The sequence below is a fragment of the Macrobrachium nipponense genome, chromosome 12 (assembly GCF_015104395.2).
Source record: "Macrobrachium nipponense isolate FS-2020 chromosome 12, ASM1510439v2, whole genome shotgun sequence".
NCBI lineage: Eukaryota > Metazoa > Arthropoda > Malacostraca > Decapoda > Palaemonidae > Macrobrachium > Macrobrachium nipponense.
In genome coordinates, this window is record NC_087205.1 from 1,793,145 (window position 1) to 1,805,291 (window position 12,147).

General features: G+C 35.8%; 1 long non-coding RNA gene across 1 annotated transcript in view; it reads right to left on the reverse strand.

Moving 5' to 3' along the window:
• The window catches only part of LOC135224915 (uncharacterized), a 93,112-nt gene extending 86,207 nt beyond the window's left edge, over window positions 1-6,905 (reverse strand). Inside the window, exons 1-2 of the long non-coding RNA XR_010316822.1 lie at window positions 6,794-6,905; window positions 4,072-4,084 (exon numbers count right to left, since the gene is read on the reverse strand). This is a non-coding gene — a long non-coding RNA (uncharacterized LOC135224915). The remainder of the gene's footprint in view (window positions 1-4,071; window positions 4,085-6,793) is intronic.
• Between the last annotated feature and the right edge of the window lie 5,242 nt (window positions 6,906-12,147).

Sequence of the window (12,147 nt, forward strand, 5' to 3'; positions counted from 1 at the left end):
TGCTAACCAGAAACACACCTCCACTTAACCTAAACATCCCCCACTAACCCTAAACACACCCATACACACACCACTAAGTTGACACACCACCCCTACACCTAAACACTAAAAACCTAAGCACACCTCCTAAACCAAAGCACAACACCCTAAGCCTAAACACCACTAAACTGAAACATCACCCCTACACCTAAACCCTAAACTTACGTACACCTCCTAAACCAAAACACACCCCCAAACCCTAACCTGAACACCCCAATAAGCTAAGCACAAACCACCTACTAAAACTAAATGCGCCCCCTGAACTTAAACATGATCCTACCTAAACCTCAACATAACCCCACTCCCCCTCACCCTAAACACCCCCTAAATTGGAACCACCACCAACCTAAACACATCCCCCATTAACCCTTAAAACACCCCAAACTAAACAGAAACACCCCACTAAACCTATACATATTCCCCATATACCTAAAAACATCCTCCACTAAACCCAAACACATCGCCCATTAAACGTAACCACATCACCACTAAACCTAAAAACATCGCCCATTAAACCTAACCACATCACCACTAAACCTAAACACACGCCTTTAACCTAAACAATCCCCCCACTGAACCAAAACACATTGACCCTCTAAACACGCCTCCCACCAAATCTAACACTCCAATAAACCTAAACACAGGCACCTACGCAATCCCCCAAACTAAACCTAAACGCCCCCTAACCCTAAACACCACTCTAAATAGAAACGCACCCCCGAAACCTAAACACATCCACCACTAAACTTAGACACCCATCCCATCAAACATTAAACAATCCTCCACTAAACACAAACAAATTGATCACAAACCCACTGCACCTAAACACATCCCTCACTAGACCTAAATTCACCTCCCCCCCCCCCTTTCAACCTTGAACCTCAGCCCTGTTAAAGATAAACCAAATCTAAGTACACCCCCTACTAACCTAAACACAACCCCCCCCCCTCCACATCTCCTACCTAACCACAAACCTTGATACAGAATTAATGAACATAGGAAAGAAAAACTTTTCCAATAATGTTTCTATTGTTTCAGTAGTACATGAGGTATGGTAACCCCACTTTATATACCACATAAGTTATAAAAGGAAGTGGGATGGGGCAAGGGGTAGGGGGTACCTACCCTATCATCTAAGTTATGACAAATGATATCGCTCAAGCGGTTCAGTATTTCTATAGCGCACAACTTTACAAACACACAACGTCACAAGATTCCAATAATTCCCAAATGTACCATGTGTAACTACCGCGACTGGGCCAATTTACGGTTTTAAAAAAAAAATGCAAATCTCAAGCATTAGACGAAACCCAAAACATACGCGCACAGGAGCCAATATATAATATACAAAAACCGCAATTATTAAATAATATCAACTACCGGACGATAGCGCGCTTTCGACATCAAGGTAAAAACCGATGCAATATTCAATGATCAACTACTGAACGTTAACTTTAGTTCTGTTCTCAATTATCAAATCCCGGACGATAACGCGTTTTCGATACAGAGACAAAAACGAAACAACTATCAGACATCAAATACGTACAGCCGGTTATTCAACAACAATATGTCGTTATCAACATGGCACATAAAATGGTCAAATGAAAAGCACCTTCATACCTGCTTAGAGCCCTTTATCGATCATGAGTGACGTTCCGTAGGTTGTCCAGAACGGTAAAGAGACAGATGCAATCTTTTATTTAAAAAAAATAGAGGAAAAAACTTAATTTACATATGTAAACTCAAGGCAGTACACAGAATATTATGGGAAAAAAAACACACACACACACATCCAAGAAGGTTCATATGGTATTCAAATTAATGTTTATCCTTTTTTCGTTCTTTGGTTGCAGTTTTATTATGGCGCTTTAAGTTTTATTATGCTGATTTAACATTTATTATGCTGATTTCAGATTTATTATGCTGATTTAAGAAATTGTAGTAGCAAATTTATTCATTATGGCAAAGCCTTATCTGCTTTCATATTTTTTATACCTTACATTAACAATCACATAAACGTGAGAAAATTTTCCGCTACTTTACATATCAAGTGAAAAATATAATTTTATATAACAAAGTTACAAACAAGAAATATACAACAAATATTATGGCATTCTCTTTGCTTCCATTCTGAGGAAGTGTTAATTTGTTAACCAGATTTAAAGAAAAATAAATGCCAATACGAATAGTCGTTGAAATATTTGAAGAATATTTATTGAAATGTTAGGACAAGTTAACTGACATTATTATTCAAATGCAAACTTAAAGCGGAAACTCAATTCCTTCAATTTACTAAGTCAACATTCTGTTTTTCAAGAGGTTAACGTTTCATATATTAACTTAAAAAAAAAAGTTATCTCTTTAACCGTTCTGGACAGCCACTGTATTACACCAAAATGCTATTGGATTCAAGAGCTTTCTAATATCAACCCAAAAACAAGAAATGCAATGATGAAAAAACTTCACTTGAAATAAAATACTTACGGACTCTTGTATTAAAAAAAAACGATATAAAATATAATATATTACTTATAGTGTTACCCACACACATATGCACACTGATATATCGCCTAAAATATAAATGCTTTCATGATGATGATGATGACGATGATGATAACGATTATTTTTATTATCTTTTTTTTCTCTCTCTCTCTCTATCACAGTCCTCCAATTCGACTGGGTGGTATTTATAGTGTGGGGATCCGGGTTGCATCCTGCCTCCTTAGGAGTCCATCACTTTTCTGACTATGTGCGCCGTTTCTAGGGTCACACTTCTTCTTTGCATGAGTTGTTATTATTATTATTATTTATTATTATTATTAGATTTATTATTAAATTGCTTGCCTTTGATGACTATGGGGAACAAAATGGGCTTTGAAGTTCAACTTTCTGGAATAATTTTTCTTTTTTATTCCTGGAAAATACCACAAGGGTATATCAACAATTTTGAACAACTAATACTATAGGAGAGTCCTAATGAAGATTATCAACAACAATTAAAAGACTGAAAATTGTAAGACTGAAGAAATTCAAGTCACTTCAAGAAAGAGATGCGTAGGAATTCCTTCTGTTAAAACAAATAGATCAGGGCACTCGAATTAGTACTAATAATGTTAATTAATTAACATTACTTATTTTCTTTACTTTAAAACAAAAAAATCTATATATCAAGTATGAAAAAATTTTAAACAAAATTGCCTAAGAGCTAAACCAATACAACTTCCTACAGTAAAATACAAAAATTTGGCCTGAATGAAAACGTGAATACAATGATAAAATATTAAGAAGGGACCCCCAAATTAATGACTAGTACCATATTGAATTATGTATTTTTACGCATTGAAAGATAAAAAGCATACCTTGGGCATAAACGATTAATGTCTGAATGCCCCCCAGCACTTCCGTTATAAAATAGGGCAAAAAAGTAACAAGATATGAAATCCCTGGTGCATAATAATAATAATAATAATAATAATAATAATAATAATAATAATAATAATAATAATAATAATAAGAGAAAGAGAGGGAAAAAATGGATAAGTATAAAGATCTGAAAATAGAAATAAGAAGGATATGGGATATGCCAGTGGAAATCGTACCCATAATCATAGGAGCACTAGGCACGATCCCAAGATCCCTGAAAAGGAATCTAGAAAAACTAGAGGCTGAAGTAGCTCCAGGACTCATGAAGAAGAGTGTGATCCTAGAAACGGCGCACATAGTGAGAAAAGTGATGGACTCCTAAGGAACCCCACACTATAAATACCACCCAGTCGAATTGGAGGACTGTGATAGAGCAAAAATAATAATAATAATAAAAATAATAATAATAATAATTCATTACACACTGCATAAATACGAAGTCGTTCCCCCACACCTTATACACTCATTGGTCACGCAGATCAGAAACCAAATAAATAAAATATACATAAATGGGCTAAAAATGATAAACTAGGGGGAAATAACTTGGTAAAGCTGTCTCCACCAATATGAACAAGTTTCTGATCTCATCTAAATTATATATTCACTTACCTTGACATCTTGCCTGAAAAAAATAAAATGCAAAATTTCATTAGTTTGAAAAAATGGCTAATATTACTCTTAAAACCTTAATACATTTAAATCAACAATTAATCTAATTATTATATATCATAATGTATATATTAAACCTGATATGTAAAGAAAACATATACCTAGATTAATGAAAATATTTTATTGCTAACATCTTTTCACAAAGCCAGTAAAATATTACAGTAAGCTTCTATAATTTTGAAGTTTAATTCCTAACATGTAAATACGTTAAATAACTTAAATCTGCTCATAAAGGTATTTTATCTGTATATCTTGGCTTATCAATATGATAAAACGTTCACCAGTGTGACATTTATCCAGTATATTGCACAGAAAAATAATCACTGTAAAACGTGGCTTATTCTAAATTCATATATTTTTAAAAGCGATATATGTATTATATGTATTAATTATATATATTTATATATAATATATATATATACTATATATATATACATTCCCTAAGGTTTTCTGACATACTATATAAACTAACTTACAAATCGCAAATCATTTTTAACAGACTTCGGAAATTTAAGGGAAACGTTCCAACTATTATTGAATGACTTAGTCTTAATATGATGAAATAACGAATGACAGGAAGGCCAAGCGCTGGGACCTATGAAGTCATTCAAGGCTGAAACGGAAATTGTCAGTAAAAAGCTTTGAAGGGTGTAACAGGAGGAAACCTAGCAGTTGGACTATGAAACAATTGTCAGGAAAGGGTGGCAAGTAAGATGAAAGAGACTGTGAACGGAGGTATAGTTAAAGGAAGGAAAGGGGTTGCAACTAGGGGTCGAAGGAAGCCTCAAAAGAACATTACGCCTTTACGGGTAATAGGATACATAGACACAAGGGCAAACTACCTAAAATTAAGTCACCTCGTTGGCTATAAGACCCGTATGTAAATTACACCACGTAAAATTAAGTAACTTTGTTGGCTATACGACCCGTATTTAAATTATAGTTTGCACTACATCGCTATGGAATGTCTTACCTCACCTAGCAGTTGTCCTTACATAGTGTTCGAAGTTTGCATGCAAGTCACTTCATATTATAGCAGGTATCTATTCTTTTCACACGTTAGTTCCTAATAAAAATGTTCTACGATCATTGCTATTTATATGGTAGGCAAAATTGAACGCCTCTCTTTCTTAGATTCTTTTATTCTCAAATCCCTGTACTACCTGATGTTCATTAACCAAACTACATCAATACCTACAGTGTAGGATATATATACAGCAAAAGTCGACGATAGCTAATAATTAGGAACAATTGCATTTAGACATTTAAATCTCTCCCCCAGGGAGACAAATTCTATATGATACAATTTAATCCTATTTTACTCGAAGGAATTATAACGTATTACAGGAAGTAAGTCTATTCATGAAACTGTAAACCGTAACATTACATATATAAATCAGCTATTTAACAAAAACAATTATTTCGTGTTCTCTACTTCTACGCTTGGTGCCTTAGTAGGCTGGTGGCAACGCGCAGTTATGCAGGCAGGGTGGTATAAATTAGTTGCCATTTTGGCAATGTATCACGTCTTCCAGCCTTTCCTAATCTTCATCGGTAACATAATTTTATTAGCGATTTGCCTACAAGTTCAACTTTTATATATTTCCTAATGATTAATAACACGTCAGCTATTAAACTGTAAAACAATATTCCAGAGGCTTGATATGCCAATATAGCAATTTAACATATCAGCCACGGCGGAGGAATACAACCACCTCCCCAGATGTGCCTATCGTCTCGGAAAGAATAAGGAACAGTTCAGATTTATCCAAGGAATTTGTTTAAAATTTTGATCGTCTTTCTTTGATATATACAAATCTTTGCTTTCTAACTTACACGACAGTAAATGGGGTCATTAATCGACATCGAAAGCACCCAGAGTTGACGGACTAGTTTCATGACAGCCATGTCACCCGCATCGCTAACCTTTCATGAGACCTGACAGATTGGCTATCCAAATGTTATCAATCAACGTTGATAACTACGCTGCATATGCTACAAAACGTACCGAATTTCAATGATTTCATATGATGGTTTACCAGGATAATGGTAAATAACCATTTCCATGATTATCAGATAGGGAAAAATCATGTCGAACGAGTCAAAAAAAAAAAAATAAATAAATAAAAATACGGGGTCCACACGAAGTGGATTAACGGTAACGATGTTGCTTAATTAACAACAAAATAATTGACTCGACGTGTCTAATGAACGTGCAGCAGTGTCTAGAGTCAAAATCCTATACATGTTGCTTGTGATAATGTCAGTAATACTGTCCAATGACTAAGCAGGACAAAGATGTGATAAAGAAAATGTTGCATGAGACTAAACCTACGAGTGTCAGGCACAAGAGTGCACATTGCATGCCAACTTTTTTCATCTTCGGTTGTACTTTCAATTTTACCCTTCCTTTACTTACAACGAAACCATCACATTCCACTCAAAACCTCTTGGAAATTGATGAAAACGGCGTAATATTGCTTTAGCTGTGTAATTGTGCCGCGTGAAATAAACCACCCATTTAATGCCAAGACGTAAACGAAGCTATAGGCCTAAAAAAAAAGTCGGTTTACGATAAACGTCTATAATACCACCTGCTGCAAAACATTATTAACTAAAATGTTGTGAGGTACAAGGTGAATCAATTTAATAAGCAAATTACCTGGAAAGTGATGCGATGCGCGAAACGCTTCTCAAAAACAACGAGCCTTCATTCGAAAAGATTTTAAAACAACGCGACCCGTTAAGCACACAACCGTCACTATCAAAGGTCAACTAGCAAATGGCGTGAGACGACAAGAGTCACAAGACCATCCTGAAAGACCCCATTCTCCACATCAATGTGACGGCCGCAATCCGTTGTTAACAGCCAAACAATCTAATTGAGATTTAATCACGGTAGCGGGTGGTTATAGTATCGATATTTTGGATCATCTGAAGGCGTTTGATTATTGCTAAAGTATAAAATATACTTCGACATTAACTCTGACACTCATTTGATCTCTATTACAATGTGCTATTCTATATTACTAGGTTATATAAAACACTGATTTTTCCCTTTGTTGTATGGAAAATATTCAGGACTACTCGTCGGGAACTCTCCTCTTACATAGTTTTTGATATTAGTGATGAGGGTGCAAGACAAACGACGCTACACCTAAGGTGTTGTCACACGTTCGCATTATCTGGAGTTATTTTGCACATTGTGCTAAAGTGAAGGCGCCATATTGGCATCAAGCCCGGGAAAAAAGTCATTCCAATATATATGTTCCCAAGCGACAACAACAAAATTTAAACCAATGCAACAAAAGCGTATTTATCCATTGCTAATAGAATTGTATTGTATATAATATTCTATGAAGTAATTATTCCTAATATTACCTATACTGTTGTAACAGTATAGATATCGCTTTTAGCATGGGATAGGCCTATAGCATGCAGGATACATTTTTTTTTTAAGCTAAATATACGAAAAACCAAAATGCCAGTGTTCTAGTGGACAAACGTGTTTACTGAATGAGCAGAATTAATAGTAAATGAAATGATTACACGAAGATAGCCTGTCTGTAGTGAGAACAACATGAAACGAATTTGTCCGTGAGACAATAATGTGACAACCTACCGTTAGATACTCATATTGGTTTCACGGTATCACAAGAAACCGAAAAATTTCGACCGTTTAATGATTTAATTTACAAAATTGGTTTATTTTTCATCAAGAGGGAACTAACACCAAACGTGCCCTAGTAGCCCAGACACCGTTGTCGGGGGTAAGAGTTGGGGGGGAGGTGATTTGAACATGGGGAGGGGAGCGTTAATCTGATACTATCAGAGATTGTGCCTAGATTATATAAATATATATATATATATATATATATATATATATATATATTATATATATATATGTGTGTGTGTGTGTGTGTGTGTGTGTGTGTGTGTGTGTGTAAGGCTAATTACACTAGACGTATCAGTTAATTAATAGCACAGACATGCTCCTCCCAACGTTATAAATAAAATTCAGTGATAGCACCAGTCAACTTACTATTAAATACAAGGCCATTTAAAAAATCGTGCGGAAATACCACAACAGATTACAGTCTAAAATATAATTTAGACATTAACTCCTTTGATAACACTCAACTTAAAGCTGATTATGATACAGTGAGAACTTGAAATTCATTCATTCAAACATTCTATTGTAACAAGCTTCTCATGTATGTGTATATACATATATGTGTGTGTGTGTTAGTTTGAGTGAAGGTGTTTGTGTGTGTGCGCGAGCGAGCGCGCGATAAAGATACATAGTACTATAGTACTTTCACCTTGGCGATAACACCTACGGTGCTGAACAGCGTCAGAACCAGCCTCCATTTATTGTGATTTATCAGATGTAGATACTGAACCTCTGAGGAGCAGAGTATAAATAAATGACTTAAAAGAAGAAAATCAGGGTGAAAGAGAAAGAGAGAGACCGAGAGAACAGGAGTAGTAGAGTATTGATGTTGACACCAACGAGCAACCTTAAGAGCTAGATCCATTAGCAGTATTTCTGGTCGGCGATGTTATCAATGACGCCGACTCCGATTTATTAGTCTCGCATTTCATCGCCTTCTTCAGGATCTTCTGATAATAATGGCCGCCCCCGGCAATGTGTTTGTGTGTTCAGTGAGGTCAGTTAATGGAGAGCTGTAGATGTGAGCTGCAGATATATATACATTTATATATATATATATATATATATATATATATATATATATATATATATATATGTATATATATATATATATATATATATAATATACATATATATATAACATATTATATATATACATATATATGTATATATATATATATATATATATATATATATATATATATATATGAAACAGGCGATAACTATTAAGAAGTACCAGGACAACAGAGTGTGTGTGTGTGAGAGAGAGAGAGAGAGAGAGAGATCCATATAAAAACAGGTGGAAGGTGGATATACTATAAGATTAAAATCAAGCTCTTAAAAGAGGTTCGGAAATGAAACCGAGTATCAGGAGCGGAGAAAGAGAAGAGCTCACGCGCACACACACACACACAAACTAATACGTTTTGACGAGAGAGGGAGAAAAATATTTAACAGGACGGGGAGGCAGCGGTGGGCCAGGCTTCTAAATTCATCGAAAATAATTGGACACAGTCCCTGAATGCTACATACATCGACATGATATTCTCGACGGTCATTCACATTTCAAAAGGGTCTGGTGGTGAGTAGCGTCAAGTTCTTCGTTATAGAATTTTTCCATCTTTTTAAAATTGCCTGAATTGACCTTCAAACACATCGCTTAGAACGACGTAATCGGAGGGGAGGAGGGACTTCTGGTATACCAGATGATGTCTGTCAATCTTGTTAGTAGCGAAATATTAATTCATTCGCGAGGACTGATGCAAGATCGTTTCCAATTACGGCTTCGTCTGAAAAGTTTTTCGGTTTTATTTCAAAATTCACTTTGAACTCTCGAATGAAGTTGCCGATGTTCTTATGAGAAATTCACGATTTGCAGCTACGTAGTAAAGGCGCGCAAACGTAGACTGACGCTCTCTCATGTGGCCAAGAACATTAGATGATTCGTTTCTTTCTCTCTCTCTCTCTCTCTTTAACAAAAGGAGACAAACTTGCACTAAGTTTTGGTCATTTTAATTCACGTCGAGGCAAGCAAGAAGAAAAGAACTTTATGATCATAAATCTAAGGAGAGAAGGTTGTATATTATAGCACTCAGATAGAAAAAGATTAAAGACCAGATATGCGGAAATGGAGAGGAGACAATGATAACGTCTGCAGAATCGTGGAAGGGGTACCGCTTTTAGCGGTAAGAAGTGTTGGTGACTGGTGAAAGAATTCAACATTAATGTGTCTGTTCGAGCAAAATTTTCTATATACGAAATACAAATGAAAGTGGAAGAGAGTATTTTTGAGGGATTACGGATCTGTTCCTGGAGTGGTTTTGAGCGTGTGGAAGCCTGGTTGTGCTAGGTGGTTTAAAGGTAAGTTAGGTTTGGAGATAAAGATGGCTTTTGTTTGTTTGTTTGTTTGTTTTTAGCAGTTTCTGGATTAAATGAGAATAGAATGGAGGACTTGTGTTGTGGAAATGAGCAAGGCAAAGAGTTTGATTTTCGCTTCGTGGAGCAGGCCTGCAACTACTTTCTTGTTTTTGTTGTTCTTGTTGTTGCTGCTCTTGTTGGTGTTGTTTTTGTTGGAGGAGTAGGCAGGAAAGGTCGAAGGAAAAGCCTAAAAAGGTCTGAAAAAGGACGTTTTGCGTTGAGTTAAAGATGCAGGAATTTTAGGATAGGATATTTTTCATTTATTTATTAAAATGAAAATGTCAAAAAGAAATAATGTGCATGTTAAACAGTACAGAACAATTATTTCTTATAAAACAGAGCGTATTTATTCTGATTTTCGTTGGTGAAACAACGCTCTATTCGACCCTAGATTTTAGCACGCGTCCAGAGTAAGCTGAAGGTCGGATCACACCTTGTTTGAATAAGTTTTTTCCGATTTATGCACCCGGTAGCGAAGAGCCGTGATGGGTCACAGCCCGAATTGAGAAGGGTAGAGCGGTAGCAACGTCATCCTAAAATACACTTTGAGAGCCGAGTGCTTAGCACGTTCTTGAATCATTCTCTTTTGGGCTGCTCTTAGGAGCAAGAGCCCGTTCTGGCACAAGGACAGATAAATTCTAAAGCAACGAATCATCCTTCTAAAGAGAGAGCTTTCGGGAAACGAATCAGCTTTGCACCATGAATCGTAGGAGTTCAACATTCCTTGCACTGTCTATAATAGATTCACATCAACCGTGCATTTGATGTCTAGGCCAGTCCCGTACGACGCTCCTGATTGGCTGTTGATAAGCCAATAACAGGGCTGGAAGGAAACACTCAGTCCCTTTTGAGAATTTCACCTCTCCTGAGGGATACTTTTGAAAAATAGTATCCCACAGGAGAGGTGGAACATAGATCCTGCCCATGTGAACTCTCGAGAGAGCCTGAGAGGTTCCAGCCCTGTGATTGGCTTGTCAACAGCCAATCAGGAGTGTCGTAAGGGACTGGCCCAGGCATCAAATGCACGGTTGATGTGAATCTACTATAGTAATGGTTACCCTTGCAGCTACTGTACAGAAGCAAAAATGTAATATAGGTGTTCAAAGCCATTTAGTCTTAAAAGAAAAATATCTAATTTGATGCAATATTGCCATACTAATTCTGAAATGCTTCTGTAACTCGTCTTACCAAATTATCATGCCGCAGAATTATGTTACATTTTGTGAATACTAGTTTTGTTCATAAGAAAAATTAAGGGAAAATAATAAGAGTTGACTTAAAAAAAAACTAGAGAATAATATTTCAGATAGGAAATTGATACTGATGTCCCAGTCTGTCATACTGAAATAATAGATTTAATTTGGGGATAAACCGAATGGATGAAAGAAAAAATGGAGACTCAAATAAAGAAAGAATGAAAATTTATATAAAAAAAAATAGGGTGTTAAAGGAAATACTTATCACCATTACAACAAAATAATTAAGCCAATAACAAGGATGGAACGTAGTGTAGAAAAAAGTTGAAGAAAATGAAATCCGTTATTTGACGATTAATTCTACATTTAATATTTGATTTTAATTCGGCGAATTACCAGTGTGTACCAGAGAAAATCATAATGAAGATGAGCGTTTATTCACGCGAGAGCTAAGTGCTTACATTTCCTATGTGGAGAACTCATCGTGTGCAAGAGGATAAACATGAAAACACTATAGCTGATTTATAAAAAAGAATGCATATGTATAAAACAAAGGGTTAATCTAGTACGTTTCCCTCCGTCCCTAACCCTTGACTGAGGATTTGGAGCGAATGAAGCCTTTGATAATCTATATAAACCAATTTCTATATTTTTCCCCGCTAACAATAATTGAATTGGATTTCATATTCATCCATTTTTTCGCACAGAGCGGATGAAAAAAAGTTTCCC